The sequence below is a fragment of the Molothrus ater genome, chromosome 14, assembly GCF_012460135.2.
Source record: "Molothrus ater isolate BHLD 08-10-18 breed brown headed cowbird chromosome 14, BPBGC_Mater_1.1, whole genome shotgun sequence".
In the NCBI taxonomy this organism is placed as follows: domain Eukaryota; kingdom Metazoa; phylum Chordata; class Aves; order Passeriformes; family Icteridae; genus Molothrus; species Molothrus ater.
The window spans coordinates 18,480,459-18,502,571 of NC_050491.2; positions in this window are offsets into that span (position 1 = coordinate 18,480,459).

Here is a 22,113-nt window from a genome sequence, read left to right on the forward strand (position 1 = left end):
CTCAGTGGGTCAAGGGGTTGTCTCCCGAAAAAGACAAGTGGCATCAGCTGTTCTACAGCATTCTGTTCTCTGCCTCTGTGCTGGAATTGATAGAAGCTCTCAGAAGCTGTGAGGGTGCTGAGGGTTTGCTGGTTATCCCTCAGCTTTGTCTGCAAGGGAACCCATTCCCTGCCCTTCCTCTTATTATAAAAAGTTGGGATGTCAGAACTGACAGCCTGGTAAATGCTGGGACAGCGTGTCAGGAAGAGGAAACGTTGTGGAAGAAACCAGGCACAAATAACGCACAGCAGGTCACTGGGTGCGAACAAATGGCAGAGATGAGAAAACTCCCGCAAGTGGGGCTGGGGCTGCCTGCCTGTGCTGGCGCTGCTCTAATGGAAATAAACTGCTCAGAGCTCCTGCTTCAGCTTCTCAGGGTGCTGGCCACTGGTAAAATATTTCATATTAAAATGTTTAAATGTTTAAATAAGGTGAGCCCTACTGTGGATGTTGGCCTCTGAGTGTTCAGTCTGTCTGTGTGGAGTGGCCTCCATCAGCCTGGGTGTGTGTCAGAGCAGAGGTTGTGCAGACCCAGCTGTGAATTGCTTTGCGGTAGAATAGGAGCATTGTGTCGGCTTGGGCTCTTTTTTCCAAACTTGATTACTTTCATGGGTTATGTTCTGGTTTTATTACTGCACATTCCCCACATTGCCTTGAATTTATCCCCATTTTTTTTCCATCTGAGGCCGATAATTTTGGACACAGAACAAAAAACTCACCTGCCTTAGGATGCTTCTAGAAGGAAATGCTAAATGTCAGCCAAATCCTGAAAAGGCCATGTTTTTCTTAGATGACCATTTTCAAGCTTTTTTAGGGTGATTTCTCCCTTCACACTCAGCCCATCCCTCTGTTCTGCAGCCCAGGTGCTGCTTCAGCTTTAACCTCTTTCCATGGAAATGCTCCTTTGGAGAGAAAACAATTGAGCACTCTCTGAAAGGCTGACTGCTGGAAACAGAGCTCTGTTCCTGGAGGGCACACACTGAGAATTTTTCTCCTACTGAAATGCAACATTTTTGTGTCCTGTTTATATCACTTAGCTTACCCAACATCAAAAACAATTACAGCAATTACCAAAGACCTTGACTTTTTCCTTGGGGAAATGCTGTGTTAGAAAGCTCTGGTTGTGTCTTGGGGTTTGTTTCTGTCTCTCTTAAAGCTAATATTTAGCATTTATCCTAGAGGAACAAACTGACAAAAGTGATGGGTATCTCCCCAAAGCCTGTATTTACTGTATCAACTGAATTTAAATTTCATGATTTCGTTTTCCTGAAGTGTTTCTTAGGATCAGTCATTTTTAAAAATCCCTGCTCCTGGTTTGTCACACATGGAGCTCAAAGGAGAATTCTGAAAAGGAGGTCTCCCACAAGAAGCCATCCTCTTCCCCCTCAGAGGCCTTCTGTCAGAAAAGCCATTCTCCAGCAAGGAGGGCCAGAGTGTTTGCTCGTTGTTTGGGCAAGAACCATAGCTGTCAGTCATTGTTTGTCAAAACTCTCCTTCCTGTGAAGGGGCCCTGGTTCCTGTGGGCTGCCAGGGAGTGGAACCTCATCTGCAGCATGCAAATAATGAGATAATGAGATTCACTCCACTTCCCCTGAATTGGGGTTGCTGTGCATGATTAGAGGGGAGTTTTCATTGCCTTCCTGGGAATTCTGAAGCTGCAGATTTGCATGTTAATAGTAACGTTTTCCTTTTTTTGATGTGCCTTTTTAAGTGAGTTCCACGTTTAAAACTGTGAAAGAGAAGCTACCATCTTTCAACATCTCCCATGGACTCAGTGACTTCAGAGAAAATTCAGTTCACTTCACAGTTACAAAGATGATTTTTTTTCTCTAGTTAGCATCTCTCAAAAGGCTGTGTTGAGATCAGGAGAGTGAGCCAGAATCCTGCCAGCCAAATCTCTCCTTGGTTAGACTTCTGGACCTGCACCAAGAACTAAAAGTTGCATTGATTTTGCTTTGCAATTTGATTTTTGCCTAACAGCTCTGTTAGTGTGTTACCCCAACCAGAGCCTGTCTTTAACTCAGAGCTTTATTGGATCTAAGAGAGCAGGAGTGGGGACAGGGCAGGGAATGGCTTGGGCAAGCCTCAAGGAAAATACTCTTGTTTCACACAAATAACTGTGAATTGGAATATTCAGAGGGGGGAAATGGAGTGGCCAAGATTTCTCATCCTGATTTTTAAACCCGAACACCTTCTTATGAGCACTGAGAGTGCAAGAGATTGCAGAACTGATCTAACACCCCAAGCCTGATTTTGGGGCCTTTCCAGACCTTTGTCAGTGTTCTGGAGGGGACTGAGCTTTGGAAAGAGAGCTGAGTATTACAGATGCATGGAATTTGACTTCATGTCCATGAGAAGTTAGGCTTACCTTGTAAGTGAAGTGATAGATCAGCTCTGTAATAATTTGTTGTTGTAGTAATTACCCAGCATCTGAGGTGGGTACTTCTGTTATGAAGTTGAAATCCAAATAAATAAAGTAACCTGTGCCATAAGTGTATAATTACAGAAGATTTGAGAGTTGATTAAAACCGCTCCAGTTACAGAAGCGTCTCACAACATTAATGATTTCTGGCCAATAAATTTTGTACAGAATTAATGAGTGTCTGGGGTTATGGGTTTCTTCATTTTGGTTTGGGTCATTAACACACTCATTAACGCTTAAAAAGCAGCTCTTAGCTGCCAGATTTTTTTTATTTTTTTAACTTGGAAAGCTTCCTTTGCTGATAATCCCATACATGAGTGTCTGGTACTGCCTGGTGAGGTGTGGGGCAGGGATGCTCTGCCCTGAGCACCTGGAATGGACCCTGTGCTCCTCCAGCCCAGCTGGGATGAGGGAAACAGTGCAGGTAAAAGGATTTACAGACAGCTGGGAAAGAACAGAAAACTCAGAGCAAGCTGCAGCTGCAAAGGCTGAAAGTAGAAAAAGTTACAGTGGGACAGCAAGGACATGAAATGAGAGCTTGAGTCTTAGGCTTGGCTGAGATGGATGTTAAGACTGAAGGAAAAAATGCTTAGTAAGACAGTAGAAGGTTTTGAGCTGAATAATGGTGTATTGTGTATTGCAGTAGAAGGCAGACAAGCCAGCATTGTGTGCAGCAGGTGTACCTGAGCTTTTAGTGACTGGCTAGAACAACTCTCTGTAGGCTTTAGCAACGTGCTATTGGCTAGAAAGTTTTTAAAATGCTCTGTAACAAAGAAATCTTTGGCTGCTGCTGGCTGTATGTGAGCTTTGCCATTTTCTGTTGCCTCAGCCATGTAATGAGGCTGATGCTGCAATAAAGGCTCAAGGAATGGACCCCAGCAAATGGATCCCAGCTCAAGGAATGAACCCCAGTCCTGTCCCATGCAAAAACCCCAAACACACTGTGACACATCCAGGGCCTTTGTCCCCTTCCATGGTCTCAGAGCCCTCAGTGGAGAAATGCAGATTTAAAAGATAGAAAAAAGCCCTGTATGAAATATTAAGAACAAAGCCATTGCAAAATGCAAGTTTTAGTCATGGCAGTATAATTGGTTTTCAATTTGTGTTACTTTACATTGAACCCCAGACAATATTCAGGCTGGAAAATGTTTTGGTTTTGTTTCTTTCAGTGAGAGCCTATGTTGTGTTTTTATGGTTTATGGTGAGATGAATATTTATGGCAGTTATGAGACTTCCCATAGCCAGTGTATTGCTGTGAGAAGAGACTTTGGTTTTCCAAATTAATAGAATTAGAGCCAGGCTTTGTTCCCCTGGGGGAACCAAGGTCCAAGTGAGCCTGGTCCCAGCTGGGATGAGCTGGGTGCTTTGCAGGGAGCAGCTCTGCCCTGGGCAGCAGATCTGGGTAGATCTGGGTGCTGCTGGCCTGGAAAATCCAGAATCTTCTCTTCAGAGCAAAGCTAACCCTGTTGGATGGGCGACAGACCTCTGAAAATCCCCAGCACTGCCTGCACACAGAAAGGAGCCAGTCTGACTCATTATTTTATGTATTTACAGCCCAGTGTAGTTTTTCAGGCACCAAGGACAATTTTTTGGGTACCTTTATCAGCAAACTGTGCATCACTTTATGGTTTAGAGTTGGAAACTAGTTCAGTTATCATTTATATCCTTTTCTCCTTCAAAATAATCATAATACTGCAAAGTTTGCTATAGATTTTTTTTCCTCTGATAAACTGTATGACTCACATTACAGCAAGCCTGAGTGATCACAGATTATTGATTTTTAGTTGTTGATAAAAAATTTCATAATAACAGTATTATCTCTGATATGTGATTTTGGAGTGCATTGTCAGGGGAACAGTCTCCAGCAGCATGTTCTGTGTGCTCCTCATTGTGCCCATGGAAAAGGATTCATTTCCTGGGATTAAATGCTCTCATTTGTTTAAGCTTACTGACACTGTCAACCTCTTTTAGACTAATTTATTTAATTTATTTCTGGGATGTTTTTTTTTCCTAATTTTCCTGAGTGCTGCTTTGTTTGTTACTGAAGAAGTAGAATTACTAACCCCAAAAAGCATAACAAACTAACATTCTTTTCCACTCATCCTTGAAGCTTCTATGCTGAGCAGGAAAAAATATGCTGCTAAAAACTGAGGGGCAGAATAGATTAATTAAACAGGATAGGGAAGTAAAATAAATGCAACCACGTCTGTTTGTACCAGAAAACAAACAGATTATTTAATAGTTTCACCACAGTCACAGAAGAAAAGGACAAGAAAGAGGGCAGTCATGCTTAGAAAGTTGCCTATTTCCATGATCTTGATTGACTGCCATATTCAAACGGGCATTTAATTCCCTATTTTCAGCTTCAGTTGGGTCATTCCTCGTGTTTTAGCCTGTTGAGTTTTTGGAAACAGCTTGTTAACCTCTGGGCATTGTTTCTGTGGGCCCTGAAATGAGAAGCAGTAGGTTGGGACAGGGCATTTAGTCCCAAGCCTTTGTTTTATGGGTATATCCTGTGAATTTCTGCTGGAAACCTCCTCCTGTAGCTGTGTCAGGCCAGGCAGTTTGACAGCACATGCAGCCAGAAAAGCTCTGCACAATTTGCATTCTCTTCCCCCATTAGGGCCATCCTAAAGCAGTTGGTCATCAATTGTCAGTGCTGATGAAATGATGATAATGCAAGTGAGTTTTCACCAATGAATTTTTCTGTCTTGGTTTGCTAAGTTTGTTTTATTAATATAGTGCTATCTTTCTCACATCCTTAAGTTTCAGTATATACTTTATAGTAGTATATTGAAATTTAAGAGTAGATATTAATTTTCTCTTCTTAGAAGCATTCTCTCCTTGAGGAGTTCTAGAAAGCTCTGCAAAGAGTAAGCATGGAAATGGTGTTCACAAGTAGAACAAAATCATAAATCATGCCTGAATTCATATTGTCATTTCTTGGGTGGTTGTGGCTGTGTGTTGGAACATAACCAGCAGCATTTTCATTACAGTTCTACAGTCTGAATTCTAGTTTTCCATTTGGATTGGAATTGTAGGTAACCCACACCAAATGCCTCTGATGGTTGTTGGGCTGTTGGCTTTCTCTGGTGCTCTGCTCCTCACCGTGACCCTGGCAGCTGCAGCTGTTCAGAATTTATGAGGTGTTGGTGGTCGAATTAAACACCAGGAATGCAGAACCCACTGCTGGGCTGCATAAATGGGGAGTTGTTTTCATTCCATTGTGCATGCACTGCCTTGTGTTGCTGTAAAGGCTGAACTTTGCAGGTTGTTACCAATTTCACTCCAGCATTACCACAGGGAATTCGCAGGGATGGAGGGCCTGGGCTGACTGAGTGCCAGCCCTGGGGCTCACTCAGCTGGCTGCAGTGCCACCTTGCTTTTCTGAGCCTGCCAGGCTCTGGTCAGATCTAAAGGCTCTCAGTGCACCTGATTTATTGCAGGATTTCTGTGACATCTGTGTGCAGAAGCTGTCAGTGGCCGAGTTCACCAAAATTACCATGGCAGAGCACGTGGCTCCAGCCATCAATCAAAAAGTGGCTCCAGGCATCCCAGTGGAGTCAAGTGCTGTGGCTTATTCCCAAAAAAACTTGGTGTTTGCACTGCAGTCAATTTTTTGTTGTTGTTGTTGCAAGAACTCTGTCAGTCCCTGAGAATGACATTTGATTTGTTGTGCTGGTTTGTAACCTCCTCTGGCAGTTGTGGTTTCTGTGAGCACAGCACACACAGAACAACATAAACAGCACATATAGAGCAGTGTATAGATCACACATAGAACAGTATAACGTGAATATACAGAGCAATGTAAACTGCACACACAGAAAAACATAAACTGCACATACAGAGCAGTGTAAAGATCACACATAGAACAGTATAACATGAATATACAGAGCAATGTAAACTGCACACACAGAAAAACATAAACTGCACATACAGAGCAGTGTAAAGATCACACATAGAACAGTATAACATGAATATACAGAGCAATGTAAACTGCACACACAGAAAAACATAAACTGCACATACAGAGCAATGTAAAGATCACACATAGAACAGTATAACATGAATATACAGAGCAATGTAAACTGCATATATACAGAAAACTATAAACTGCACATACAGAATACAAACTGCACATACAAACCAATATAAATTGCACATATAGGACAATACAAACTGCACATACAGAATATAAACTGCACATGTAGAACAATATAAACTACACACACAGAACAATATAAACTGCTCACAGGCACACTGTGTGACCCTTCTGTGACATTGCTTTTAATTCTGTGATCCATGGTGGATGGATGGGGGAAGTTAGCATGTGGAAATGGAGCCTTGTGTGCTACTTTTGATGTCTTGTGCCAGAAATATTAAATGCCAAGTTTTCAGCAGTTCTGTGCAAATGGAGTAGAATCAGTTCAAGATGGGAACAATGAACCATAAGTTGTAGGTTATGTGTTGATTTTTTTTTTCTTTTTCCAAGTGACTTCAGGAAGACTCTCATAGTTTGTAATTAATTGGCCAACGAGGGAAATCTGCCATAGGAATAAATCCAGTTCAAGAAGTCTTTCCTACTAGATAGCATTTGTTGGAAAAGCTTTTTTCAGAGACTATTAAAACATGCATGAACAACTACCAATTACTTAGTCCAGAGAGAGCTTTGTACAAAAAATAAAAAATAGAAATTATCATACAATGGTAATAAAAACAGTGAATGTGTCACCTAGGGCATGGAAGTGTGTGCTTCTAATAACTTCAGGCTGTAAGCTGTCTGCCTAATTAAATTCATCAACGTGCTTCAATATCAGTTTAAATAGTTGATTGCAAATTGAGAGAAACCAAACTTATTTGCATGGAATGCAGAGTTTCAAGTCTCAAAGTGACATTGGATCTTTATCCAGGATGTTATTTTCCACTGCTGTGAAGTTTCTCTCTCTCTCTGTGATTTATAAGAGAAAAATACTGATACAGACAGAGAATCAGCTCTCCAGGAAGAAGGTGTGCTGTTGCCTTTTGTTGTAAAAGAGGGAGGCTCTGGTGGTAACCACTGCAGGCATCCATAATTCCTGGCTGCTGGAGCTGCTTGTGCTCCAGGACAGAGCAGGAATGGCACCATGGCTCCTGTGACACTTCTTGGGGATTCCTGTCACTGCCATTTGCCACTGAGCAGGCTGCCAGGGCAAACAGTGGCTGCTGGCAGCCACCACAAGGTGCTGAAATAAAGAACTTGCTGGTTTTACCTTGGGCGGGTGGTGAAGTGAAGCTGCTCTGCCTTGCAGCCAGAAATGAAGGCTGAAGCAAATGAGGGAAATAAGATGTACACCTTAAGAGATGTAAGAGAATAAATATGCCTCCTTCTCTTTTTCCCTTTTCTTTCTCCCCCCTACCTGCTGATGTGTAATTCTTTCTTCCTGGAAATCGTCTTTGCACATCTGAGATGGCAGAGGTTGAGCTTACATCAGGCTGCACCTCTCTGTGTGTTTGCTGGTGGTGATTGACTGTTCAGGGAAAAGGGAGTTGCAGAGGAGTGGGATGACAGAGCTGGGTGTCTAATGGTGTGGATTCTAGATGAAAGTGGGAAAGCACACTGGAGTTTCACAACAGAGGTGATAAAAGGAATATAAATTGTGGCTAAAGGATAAAATGTACACCAGCTTGTAATTAAAGATATATGCAGTGAACATCCTTCAAGCAGAGTTCCCCCAGAGACATCTTTCCTTTACATTAGTATGTTCTGATGGCCCTGGATCCTCTTATCTTTCATCCTTACAGTGAAAAGTGCTGTGTGTGTTTTGGGGCTTTGTCCCCCCCTGCCCCAAGCTGCTTTCTGAAGCTCCTTCAGCAGCCAGAGTGACTGTGACAGAATTCATTCCCCTGCTTCTCCTGTTCTGGAAATGTGCTGCCAAATTCTCCAGCATCAACAAAAATGAACAGTGCAGAGTTGCCTCCTCCCAGTTTTCTGCCATAATCTCTGTTTTCTTCAAATCAATTCTGGTTTTATGATCCCAGACTATGCAGAGCGTTTTGCCTGCATACAGGAATAATTGGAGGGTTTCTCTGTTGAGCCTGGAGGTGAGAGCCTGGCTGGGGCACCATGAGCAGCTCCAAGGAGGAGCTTCCAGCTGGGATGAGCTTTCAGCCTGCTCTGCAGAGCCCTGCCCAGGGATGGGGTCTGCATTCCTGGGAGAGGCACAGAGCACAGGGATTCAGGAGCAGGGACAGTGGATGTGGCATTAGAGCTGGGGAAGGCTGCAAAGTGAACAAAAACCAGGTGGGAAACGTCTGGGGTTTGAGGCAGCAGTTTGGTGGGAGCATGAGGTCAGGATCACAAAATGCAGAGTGCAGTGGTGCTCTAGGTGAAACTGTGAAGGTTTTAAAGCTGCTGGTTTTAGGAATTACTCCTGTGGAGCCTCCTCCAAATCTGTTTCTTCACATTTGTTGATGAATGGAAGCTCTTGTTCCTCATTTGAAAGTCTTAACGTTGCTTTTCCACAATATTGAGACAGAAGTTGTGCATGAAATATGGTTTTTCAATGCCATCATTATACAGTGTTTTCTGAGGAAAAACAAAACTCCAAACCACAGCTTGACCCAGAAATCTCTCAAACAACATAAAAATCTTATGGTTCTATGTACACATTTTATCACAAAGCATAAACACAAGTTGGGTTCATTGGCAGCCTTGTCTTGATCAGGAAACTCCGGGGAATGTGATCTTTGTTTCCAGAAAAACTTGGGCAATTTTTGCTTCTTTTTATTGAGGTGATGTCAAATTTGTGAGGCTGCATGGGTTAGGTGTGAAATCAGATGAACTTCAGTAGTTCCAGTTCCATTACACTGTGGCTAATGCCAAAGACACCCTGTGAAATGAAATTGCTGAATTTCACGCAGCACATGTATGCAAGAAAAAAAGAAAAAAAAACCCTTGACAGCCAGTAGAGAAAAATCTACATTTCCCTTGTTCTAGTGGCAATAGAATAAAGGATTTCTTTTCAAAGTAGTATTATGTGGATATTAAATAAACCAAACCATTTAATTCTATATTCTAAAGTAGCTTAGTCTCTTGACTGTAAGATTCTGCCAATAAATTCAAACTGGATCAGATACAGCTTGCAGAATCTTTCAGCCACTTTGCTCTCATTATAAAGGCTGATGCTGATGTATTTATGAGACTCCATTTTTTTGGCTTTAATTAATTTTTTTTCAATTGCAGCATGCTTAAGTTTATACTGAGTTTCAGCCTGGCAATAAACATATCTCCTAAAAATAGGTTTCAGAGGACAAGATTAATGTTTGCCATAGTGCACAGAGTTATTAGAAGATAATGTTTGAAAATAAGGCTCTGTCATGGTGGCTATTTTGGGATTCTGCTCTCTTTTGTCAATCTGTTTTCCCTGAAGTTATGTAAGGCAGCTGGACTTGAAGAAAGAGGATTGAGGAGTCCCAGGGAATCCATGTTCTATCTGTGAGTCTCCTCTGGGTGGGAAGTGTGGATTCCATGTGGGTACAGACAAATGGGGGGTTCAGGCTGTTGGGGAATGGACAGAGCAGGGTCAGTGCAGCAGGTCAGAGCTTATGGAATTGTGATTCATGATACATGGGTGATTCATGGTTCATGTATAATTCACTTGATTCATGAGTAATTGATGGTTCATGAGTGATCCACTTGGTTCAGGTGTGATTCATGGTTCAGGTGTGATTCATGGGTGATCCCCTTGGTTCATGGGTGATTCATGGTTCAGGTGTGATTCATGGGTGATCCACTTGGTTCATGAGTGATTGATGGTTCGTGTGTGATCCTGTTGGCTCATGCATGGCAGGCAGTGATGTGTTCCTTGGACAGCCCTGGGGTGTTCACTGGGTCCAGCCCATGGTTTCTGCATTCCCAGTTTGTTTGGGTGATTTCCCTGTGGTTTTGTTCATGAGTGTTCAGGCAGCATCACAGCCACGAGTCCCTGCTTCAGGAGGTGTGAGCCCCTTGGGAGCCCCCAGGTGAGGAGTGCGTGGGGAGTGGGGGCATCTTGGTGCTGTTCCCTGGCACTGCTGGGATCTGCTGGCCCTTTGGCACCTGACAGACACACACAGAGCTCTAAACCACCACACAGCCTCATCCTCTGGTGTAGAGAATATATTCTCCATATAGAGAATATATATATGTGTGTGTGTATGTATATTTATACATGTATGAGTGTATACACATGTGTGTATATATATACACATATGTACCTATTCTTTGGTATTCAGAGGCCATTTCAGCTGCGAAGTGTTGGGTTTTCATTTAGATTTACTGGAAATCCTTAAGGCTGCTCTGTCCTTTAGGATGCTTACCCATTGGCAGTGGTTACCTGGGCAGGTCCTGTTTCTAATGTGTGGTTTTGTAAATAATTTCCTGTTAAAGTCAGGTTGTAACTAAGCATGTAGAAGGTGGAGTTTGTGGTTTTGTGTAATGTTTTTACTCCAGTTGTAGCTGAATTCTGCACCTTTATGTCAGAATTACCATGTTCTGCTCCTTTTTGGCTCAGTGCAGTGTCACCTCTGTGCTGTAGATCTCTGAGAGCATCACAGAGCAGGTACAGGATCACCTGGCTGCTGCTGGGAATAAAGCACAGCCCAGCTGAGAAACTCCCTCTGCCTTTGCTGTGCTTTCCAGCAAACCCTAAATCAAACTCCTGAAGGGAGTGGAAACACGAGCTGTGTCCCCTGTCAAACATTGCTCTCCAGAAAGGATCTCCAATAACTGCACACAAGCATGTGCACAATGATTACAGGCCTTCTGGGGCTGCTCCAGCAGGGCTGTGAGTGCTCAAGCACCTTGTTTTTCAGATTGTAAAGCTGCCCCTTTAACTTCCCTTTGAAGGACAAGGCTAAACACAGGAGCTGAAATATCTGCCAGGGTGCTCATGTAGAGCTCGTGTAGAGCTCGTGTGGGTTCTGGGCGCACGAGGTGGGGCTGGGTGAAAAGCCTGAGCACAAGCAGGAGGCTGGGGTTGTTTACTACAGACAGCCATTCACACTGCTGCTGGTCCTGCTGGGCTCAGCTCCTACGAGGCACCGGGTACCCAGAAAAAACCAAGCCATCTTCTGCCCCTCTAAGTAAAAAAAAAAAAGTCATTTTATAAAAACCAGAGATGATAACGCTTATGAGTTAGAATATTTAAGCTTTATTTGTTCATTTGCTCATTCTGTGTAGGTGGAAGAGAGACTGGAATTTTTCTCTGTAAACTTTTGAGTTCAATGGTTTTGGTGTTTTGTTTTGTTTTTTTTTTTTTAATTTAGATTTTTTTAAAGGAGAGAGAGGACATTCAGGCAGTTTCCCAACACTATCTATATTTAATTTAGGATGAGCAGTAAAAAACATTAAGTTCACACCTTTTCTCTCTCGCTCTTTGCTTTTCCTGTCACCTCCTTAAGGGTTGTACTGAAGTGCACCTTGAAACATGTTTTATGGCATCTGTAGGCATTCAGGGATCCTGACACAGCCCTGCTTTAGATGATGATGATGATGAGAGATGTGTTTAACCAATGTGCAAAAGAAAAAACTAAAATGCCAGAACAGAAAAAAACCCCACTGCTGGATGTGTTTGGATGTGTTAAGTGCCAGTGAAGGGAATCGAATGGGAATATGAACTAAACAGACTCCCTTTTAGTTCTTCTTTTACTGAATTATTATAAATACGCTCTGTCAGGTGTGAAATCAGCATTTTTGTTGGAGAAGTAAATAAGGTTGCAGAAAAACACTTATGTGTAAAAGCATCTATGTAGCCTAAGGCTGTTGGAAAAAATGTGAGCCAGCTCCACTTTATAAAGCCATTTAGTTCCAAACAGATTCAGAGAATTTAGGAATGTTTTTCTTACTGTTTTCTGGAGTGCTTTTTGGTAGGTATTTCTTTGTTTGTTTGGGTTTTTTAAGTGCTTAACCATTTAATTTCTAGTGACTTTGAAATAACAAGCTGAAAACACTGAAAACTCCCTGGAGATCAGAAGTATTTTATAGAGCTATTAAAATATGGAACTTGCATTCCTGTGTAATTTGCCCATTTTCTGATGTTCCTCTGAATGGGAAGATTTTTTTTTTCCTTTCTTTTAAACGGAGTTAAAGGAGAAAATTATAAGTATATAATATACCTATATATATAATATGTATTATATGTAATATATTATATTATATATATTTTATATATATATTATATATATTTTATATATATATTATATATATATATTTATATATATTTATATATATTTTATATATATTTTATATATATTTTATATATATTTTATATATATTTTATATATATTTATATATTTTTATATATATTATATATATAATATTATATATATATAATATTATATATATGTATATATATATAAAATATATATAATTTGGAGAGAGAACGCATAAGGAAAGCTGACTCTAGCAGGGCTCCCATCTGGTGGGGTGGATGTTTGTCCTAGGGGTGCCTTTGGCAGGGAAGGGGCTCTCATCCTGCTGGGGGCTGGTGCTGCTGCCCTCCCTGGGCATTCCCACCTGGACTTTGCTGCCAGCCAGGCTGAGCTGGGTGTGCAGTGCTGTACCTGCCCTGTCTCTGCCAGCACACAGAGCAGAGCATGCTTGAGTTCCCATTTGATTTTTTTTTTATGAGTGAAGTGATTTGGGTTGCTGCAGCTGCTCTGGGAAGGTTCTTCTCGTGCAGCTGGAATAAATCCTGAGCAGAGGGAGCTGCTTTGCACCCCAGTGTTCAGGGGCTGAGCGTTGCTGTTGACGGCTCCTGGTCAGTGTGGGCTTGGTTACACTCATTGCAAGCCATCCTTTCCCTCCCAAAAGCCCCTTTTACCCCTCTGATCAGAGCCCTGCTATGTCTTGGCCCATTTTCAGCACACACCCACGGATCTGCTGTCGAACACTTGAGTCTCCTCCTGTCTCTTTAAACTCATCTTTTCCAAGTGCACCAAGGAGAACAGTTTTTAACATCAATAGTGAGGAGCAGCTAAGCAGCAGATACAACCACACAAGTATCTTGAATTGGTTATAAATAAAATTTTAATCATTAAGGCAAAAAGCACTTTTCATGTTAAAGATGCTTGAAGAGCTGTTCTATTTTTTAAATTTCCTCAGTTTAACATCCTATTTATAAAACCTTTTATGCATCTGAAATGACCCTTGGTAAGAGAATCCCACAGTACACCAGTTCAAGCTTTGGTTAATTGTTCCCTGTGTAGGGGGTTTAGATCTTAGTGTCATCCTGATTCTGATTTTAATTGTTCAATAAGAACACATGATTAACATAATGTTTTTTTCACTCTTTTGAAGTTCAGTGTTTATAACCCTTTTGGTAGCAAGGTTCTGTTGATAACTAATGGAATGTGGATGCTGATTTTTATTTGTGATGTGCTTGCAGTTTGTAATAAGGGATATAATCATTGTGGGCTCGTGTTGCTGGAGCTGTATTTTCACATTTCACTCAAAGTTATGTGCAATTGAGAGTGGGAAGCAATAGAAAAACAGAGAAACTGAGAACTCCATCTCAACCCTGGAGCTTCCATCCAGGTCTCAGTGCATCTTTCAATTCTGGACATTGGAAAAAGTTTCCTTTAGTCCTTCCTTCCCATGTCCATGTCTGAAATGGTGAGAAGTCCAGCAGAAATTCCTCTGTGCAGTGAATCCCAGCTCTGGTGAGCAGGGCAGTCCAAGTGATGCAAACCTTTCATGATCTACTGTGCTGGTTGTTCAGGGAAGGAATTACACTTTTCTTTTAAGTGACATTCCAATCAATGTTTTTGCTCTGAACTCAAAACTTTCCAGCATTTCCTGCTCAAGGTGTTCAGCTGCACAAGTTGCTAACTCTGATTAATAATATAACTCTGATTAATGATGTGTAACCCTTTAGTGAGGCTTCCCCCTCAGTCTTGGCTTTCCCACATTTTTGCTGCGTGTTTGTGGAAACGAAGGAGGTGACTTCCTCCAGTACTGTAAAGAACTTGTGCAGGGAATGAAATCCCTTATTGTTACTATTGGGGCAGCTGTGTGATGGATGTCCAAAGCCACAGATGGGAAATGGAGAAACGGGGGCAGGTCCTGGCTGTTCCTGATGTGTCTGAGCCAGCAGCAGCTGGAGAAGAGTCTCCCTCTGAGCTGGGGCCTGCATCCCACACCCCAGCAGGGCTAAAGCCACAGCTCCCTGGGAGGGAGGAGCATTTTCATCCTGCTGAGATGAGGTGGTGAAGACGCCCTGCAGTCAGGGGTGGCTGGGATGAGCCCCTCTCAGCACACTGAGGGCAGCAGGACATTCTCCCATGGCAGACACCTCTGGGGTGGGCTGTGGTCTCTGTGAAAGCCAGCTGCACTCAGGAACAAAAGGAGATGACTTTAGGCACAAAAACCCAGGATGGAGGGTCTGCAGAGAGGAGCTGCTGGGAATGTTAGACTTAAACAGAAAGCATGACGGAATTTCCAGAGCTAGCAAGTTGTGTAATGAGCAACGTGTATGCTCCTTGTGAATTGGTATCTCTTACTTCTAGGGTGCTGTAAATAATGGTAATGTGAATAACTAGATAATATTTTACTGGTTGCTAAGGGAACCAGACTCACTGGATTTCTTTTTTGTTGTTAGAGTGAAAATTGGTGTGGATTTTAGAATGGTCTGGACAACTGAGCACGCAGCTTTTACATGACTTTTTCTCTGCAAATCATCCAGGGAGCTTGTTAGAAAAATCCTTTATTGTCTGGGTCTCTAGATACAGTCACTGGAAAATCTTGAACTTTTGGGTCTTTATTAAAGTCCTTCACCCCTAAGACACCACAATAATAACTTTATATAGTTTTGAGAGAGGTAAATAATAGATTGTGCTTGGATTTTTGTGGCTGTTTTGAAATACTTGATGAAGAGATCTGACTTATCAATTATGTGTCAATATTCCTGGAGCAATTCACTAATTCTTGCTCCTTCTAGAAGGTGTGTAAGTGGCCACTGTGCTGGAATTTAGGCAGGACACCCACAGGCATCACGGTCCTTGTCACTGCACAGGGCAGTGTTTGGTGCAGACTGGCTTTTCTTGTTGAAAACTTGCCATGTTTCATCCATCCAAGCATTTTTCATGGCTTCTGTGTGCTTCTAGGAAGGAACAGTATGCTGGCAAATAATCATTTCTTTCAGACAAATATCCACAAAGGCAGCTGCTCTCAGCATCTGTGTTGCTTTGACTGGAGAGGAGCTGTGCATTAGTGAGCAACCAGAAGCCTCTCCCATCAAACTGGCTTTTGATGGCAATTCTCTTTCAGTCTCCAGCTTGAATCTGGTTTCTTTTTCGTGCTGGGAGCTGGTCTTCTGTTGCTGCAAAAAAAGAAAAGCTCTCTCTAGCAGGAAGGAGATTTCCTTGTGGCTGTGCCATGCGGAGGGCTCTGTGAACAGACTGTTCCTGGTGCTGAAACTTGGCCCAGTTTCCCGCAAGAGAAAGAAAATTGTCTGTGGCTTGAGATATGGTGAATCTTGAAATGCGAGACGGAGCAAAAATAATTCCTGTAGCTGCCATGTCCAGCACAGGAGCCTCGGTGCACGTCCTGCAGGGATCCCAGATCCTCTTGGTGCCTGGGAAGCTTCTGCTCCTCAGCCCCTGCCTCTTCTCTCCTGCTGCACAGCTCCCTCTGGCCCAGAAGGAATCACCTGCATGGCAATTACTGACAGAGATGAGCTCTTTTTGAAAAACAACACCACAAACCAGCACTTTCACCAGAGGCAGGGATTTACTGAGGGTCCTGGTTGTGCAGCTGCTGCATTTGAATGCGCAGGGTGGTGGGTTCAGCTCCATAACATATCCTGGATCATCTCATTTCACTGGAAGTTCAGCTCCAATATACAAGCCACGTTGGGAAGTAGCTTTTTATTCAAGGATTCGGGGGTTGGCATTGCCAAGCACTGAAATTTTATTGTTTGGATTCTGAGAGGTCTGGGGATGTTTTACCAGCCAGATCGTGGATTCCAAGCAGACATTTGTCTGCACAGAGATTTCTTCTGCTGTTCTCAGTGAAATATGTGGTAGGATTTGGCCTGTCAGTTCAGTTCCTGACACACAGATGCCCAAATTACAGAAGCCAGCAACATTCTTGCTATCAAGTGGATGTCTTGTTAGTGTTCATGGCTGCTGGGTATGGAACGTCCCCTTGTGAGGACTGTGCTTCATTTAGAACTTCATTTTCAGAAAGAAAAAATGTTCTTCTGGCTAAAATACATCACTTGATCTTTAGATATTATTATTATTATTATTATTATTATTATTATTATTATTATTATTATTATTATTATTATTATTATTACTATTACTATTACTACTATTATATATAATTATTATATATAATTATTTTATATAATTTTTAATTAATTTTAATCCAGCTCTTGATTTGTGTTTCTTTGGGTAAATTTTGGTTTTGGACTCTAAGAAATGAGAGCTGCTTGCTGAAACCTGACCTTCTCAGGTTTCTTTGGAACTGGAGTCAGGCTGAGTTTGGAGGTACCTCTGCTTTGCCCTGAGCTCTCTGCACCTGCAGACCCAGGACACGTGGGCAGGGAGGGTGCCATGGCTAAGGTCATTTGCCACATTTTCAGGATAGAACAAACCATTTTAAACAAATCCCCCTGCAATGCACGTTTCTCCAAGCTTGCCCTAATCAAAAGGACACCAAGGTTGCTCTTTTTTGGGGTTTCCTTGCAGGTAACATCCAAACCTTTTATGTAACCTGCGCAGAGCCAAAGCAGAGGCAGCAGAGAAGGCCTGCAGGTGTTCAGGTGTTCAAACAATGCCCACAGTCACTCACACAAACCTGCATGGAGCCTTCCACCTCAGTGGAGAAATGGAGCTATGCTGCCTCGTAGCAGGAACCTCCTCATAGTGACTTCAGAAATGAGCTTTTGCATTCTGGGCTTACATTCTTGGGTATGTGGGGTACATCCAGCAGTGTGAACACATTTGTGTTCTTCTCTTCATGATTCAAGGAATAGATGGAAGAAGCAGTAGGTAGAAGCAAGAATATGTCTTTTTTTTGATCATCATTAAATTTGGGGAGGAAATCCATGGTGTTTAGGCAGGTTAATGGAGGGAAAATAATCTTCTACAAAGCTGCTTTTCCTCTTCCCTTTCTTGTTCCAATATTTTCTCCTTAAAACTCTTGCTTTTACCTCTTTTTGCGTGTGTGAGTGCAGGGGAATGAAATAGCCCTAATGATATGTATTAAGAAATCTACTTTGTAAATCCATTTGTTCATGTTCATCTTCCATTGCCATAACTCCCAGGCTCAGAATGGCAGGGGCTGTTCTGCAGTTCAGCCACATCCTTGTGCTCTTTTTACTCGTTCTTTTTTTCCCCAATCCCTCGTTTTATTTCATTCTGTATGCTCTCTGAACACAACTTTGGGAGCTAATGAATTAATATTTGAGCTGTTTAGCAGTCTGTTCTACTGCAGCCCTTCTATCTCTGTCCCTACGATATCCTGGAACACTTTATGTGGAATAAACAGCCTTTGCAGTCCATGACTTCAAAGCCTGAGTGCTCTGCTACTCCACTGAAAGCAGTAAATTTTAAGATAGATTGTAATCCTGTTGGCTTTTAGAATGCCTAACAACTTTTAGAAACTACAAATCATTACATAAATGGAATAGAACAGCAGTGTACTGAACGTGCAGACATTATATTGTGCAACCATTTCATTGTGCAAGGAATTTATATGTCTGTGTAATTCTGCTATAAATACACATCTGCCAAATATTCTTTAGCTTAATGTGGTACACAGAACTTTACCATATTAATTCCTTTCACCCTTATAACAATCATGTTTTAATGTGAGCTGATTGAAGTTGCTCAGACTGCAGCCAAAGATTCATTGGATTCCCTAAAAGCCTCTCATAGCAGCCTATACCAAACCATACATTAAAAGTAAAGAAAGATTTTGTGTAGGAATAAATCCAGAATGCCAATAAGAGCCTGAAAGGCAGCAATAAGATTGCATCTTAGTTCAGAGGCTTGCTTGGTACTGATGGAAATTGGTGAATTCATCACCTAGTGGGGAGAATCCAGCATGCTCTAATCAGGGGAATGCTTTGTCATGCAGATAAAACCTGGGCTTAGATGAGTTTGGCCAAGGTGCATCAGGTGCAGGTGTTGCATCCTCCTGGGGTCTGTGTGTGCTCTGGGAGCTCAGGTAAATGGCAGAGCTGGAGTCACTGCTGCCGTGGAGCTGCTCTGCTCCACCGTGGAAAGGTGGATCACACCTCTGAGCTGTTGTCTCAGGCATTGCTGTGTCCTTGGGGTAACCCGAGAGCAGCCTCTGGTAAAACGAACCCACCTGGGATGCCAGGGGAGCCTCTGAGCTGGGACCCAGAACCTCCTGCCGTGTTCCAGATCACCTGGAACCAGATGTTTGTGTTCCAATGTGGGAAATTCTCGCCTCTGCTGAGCTGTGGTGGAATTGAGGGGCTGGAAAGCCAAGTGTGCTTTCTGAGAGAGTGTGTGTGGTTTCTGTGTGGTGTCACATTCCAGAGCGCTGGACCCGTCCTTTGTGTACAGCCAGCTATAAACTGAAATAGTTGCACACATCACTTGTATAATTGTGTTTATTCAATGTGTGCATTTCTGTCCAGTGCCAAATGTCATTTCAAGACACAAAGCTTGTTTCCAGAACAGCCAGAAAAGAAATTAGTATAATAGTCCCGAGAAAAGTGGAAAAGGGCATAGTAGGTGAGCAGTTCCCATTCTACCTTTTTCTTCTGTGAATAAAATATACAAATCCTGAACATTTGTGGCCACTAACACATGGCTCTTCTGTTGATTTGAAGACTTTACTTGGATATTTTTTTAATGTGTGTGTCTGGGAACAGTTTCAATAGGGTTTTTTCAGCATTATCAGCAGTTGTAGTCTCTGCAGTGTGACAAGGTGCATGGCAGCTCCTGTCAGATGCTTCCTGAACACAAAATGTCACTCTTTATCAACCCCTAATAATCCAAATTGGCTCTCCATCTTGGCAGCCTGGCAGGCTCTTCACACAATGCTCAGCTCTGGGAAACATTCACAAACTTTTGCAAACCTTTGTTGCAACCTCCTCTCCCTGGAGTTAATTTAAATTAAACACTGATTTCAGTCACTTAGGCTGATCTTGCAATCACAGTTATGTATTTTTGTCACGGTTACGTATTTTTATTTTATGCATTTGAGCATAAGCATGTTGAACTGTCTCTCTTGTGAGCAGAGAAATATGTGTACTTGTTTCCAAGTTCAGGTTCTTTGTTGCTGCTGCTGCAATAACAGGTTGGGTCACATTGTAAATTCCTCCTCTGGGAATTGCTGAAGTGTTCCTGGGAGGTCGCAGTTCAAGTCCATCCCTGCAGTTCTCACACACAGGTATTTCTGTCCATCCTGGCCAGGAATTTAATGAGCCTGGAACTTCCCTGTACATTTCTCTGCTCTGCTTTACAGATGGTCTCTGGGTTATGCTGAAGGACAGAGGAACAGCAGAGTGGGGATCCCAAATTGCTCTACTTCTGCTGATCAGTGGAGAATTTCAGTTTTCGCTCTTTCTCATGCCTTCCATGGCTTCTTAAGGGAAAAAAGTGCCTCTTCTATTCCCCATCCATCACGCAATTATTCAAACTGTTGGAGCAGGTAGTTCTGCTGCTCCTATTTGTACTGCTGATTTAGCTTGTTACCCAGCTCCTCCATGCCTGACAGCTCTCCCCTGGAAAATGTGTATTTTAAGACTGCTTACATGAATAAACTGCCTTTAAAACTCAGGGTTGGGTGATAGTACTATGAAAAGCCAACTGGGTACAAACACTGCATAAAAAATCTCTAGTAGGAAGTAGCAGATTATTTGGATGAGATTATGCAAGTGCCAATTATGTGCCTAGCAAAATGCGAGTAAAAAAACCGTCCCTAAATTCTCCTGCAGATTTGGGATGAAACTGAGACCTGCAGAGTGCATTTCAGAGGAGTGAGAAGCATATGTTATTGAAGAATATTAAATTCTTGGGAGAACTGAGTGCAGCTTGGGATGGGAGTGGTGGTTTGGTTTCAAATGAATTCCAGTCTGGAAAGACATGGCATAGGAGAGGGAAAAAGGCATTTTCTCGAGTCCAGATGAAATGTCATGTGTCTTAATTTGCACTTCTTATCTTTCATTCCTTCAGTCAAAGGGACCATGAATTAACAGACTTTTAGGAACCAGGTATGTCCCTGCCAGGATTTTATTCAAAGCTTTTAGGGAAAAATTATCCTGTTTTAAGAACAGGAGATCAAAAATTCAAGGTAGAAATCTCCTTCTAATTCTTTCTTGTTGTAAGACTTTGTTTTGTGGGTTTACGCCTAATTTCTCTATATTTAATGGGAGAATAATGAACCTTTTCCTTATTCTGTGAGCATCGTCTGTCTGTTCGTAGGAGAAGGGTCCTGAACCACTAAAAATGTTGGGTTTTTTGTGAAACGCTAACTGATGCCTTTGGGCACTGTTCCCGCTTTCAGACAATGCACAAATGGATGCTTAAAATACACATTTCAAACAGCCACCGATTTGCTGTGTTTTTCTGAAAACGTTGTTTTCTTCGCAGATTAATTGACTTGACAGAATCCATCTCCCGCAGCAGCAGCGCTCAGTGCTTCCAGTGAATATCCCCAGCCCTCCTTTGCAGCGGGAGCTATTTGGTGTCGGGAAGGTTTTGTATAAATGAGGTGATAACGAGTCGCTGCAGATAAGATTTTGTGCTTTTGTGCTTCTGCTTTGTTCGAGGACCTTCAGCTTTCCTAAACTCGGAGGGGCGAGGATTTGTCTCCATGGATTTGTTCTTGAGCCACACTTGTTACCTCCTCTGAAGTGCTGAAATCTTTCTAGCGTGTTCATTAACCTAGAAGGGCTTTATTTCCTTCTCTTTTGAGCAACAGAGGATGTTAAGAGTGTGAGTGTCATCTAAATGAGATCTGTATGACTGTGTAAACGTTAACTGCATTAAATGTGCTGCCGGGGTATAAACACCCCACTTAAATCAATAAGTTGTAATTATAGAGGTCAGTGGGTCCCGGTTCTTCTTTTGACCCTAAGAAAGCCCCCACACATTCTCCTTTCCTACCAGTACAAAAGAAAAGTCAGCTGAGCAGATTCAAAATCGCAGTGCGCTCCTTTTTGCTGCTCAACAGTGTATAAAAATGAAAACATAAATGTATTTCTTACGTTCTTTATCTAGATTTAAAGGGTATATTTCACTTTAAATGATGTCTGGCTCATCTAGTCTATCACGTACGAGTAATTTTTTTTTTGCTTTGTAGAGCATATGTTTCTTCTGTCTGCAAAAAGTTCTGTAGGTTTTCATTCCTTCCCATTTTCCCAGCTTTAAGCTGCCCCCGGTTACAAGAAAGCAGAGGTCATACAAAGTGACTTTTTAGAGTTTGTCTGCTGCAGCAGCTCTGAGGCTCGCACTTCCAGTGCCTGCTCTCAGCTTTCACAGTTTACCTGTGAGAATCAGGATTTCTCAGACGTGGAAATGTCAGTGACAGTTTGGCTCAGTGTCAGCCTTGTGGATCCTAGACTGGAGCTGTCAAACAAACTACAGTGCAAAAGGAAATGGAATTATTATTCCTCCACTTAAGATGGCAGATCATAGATATTTGCCTG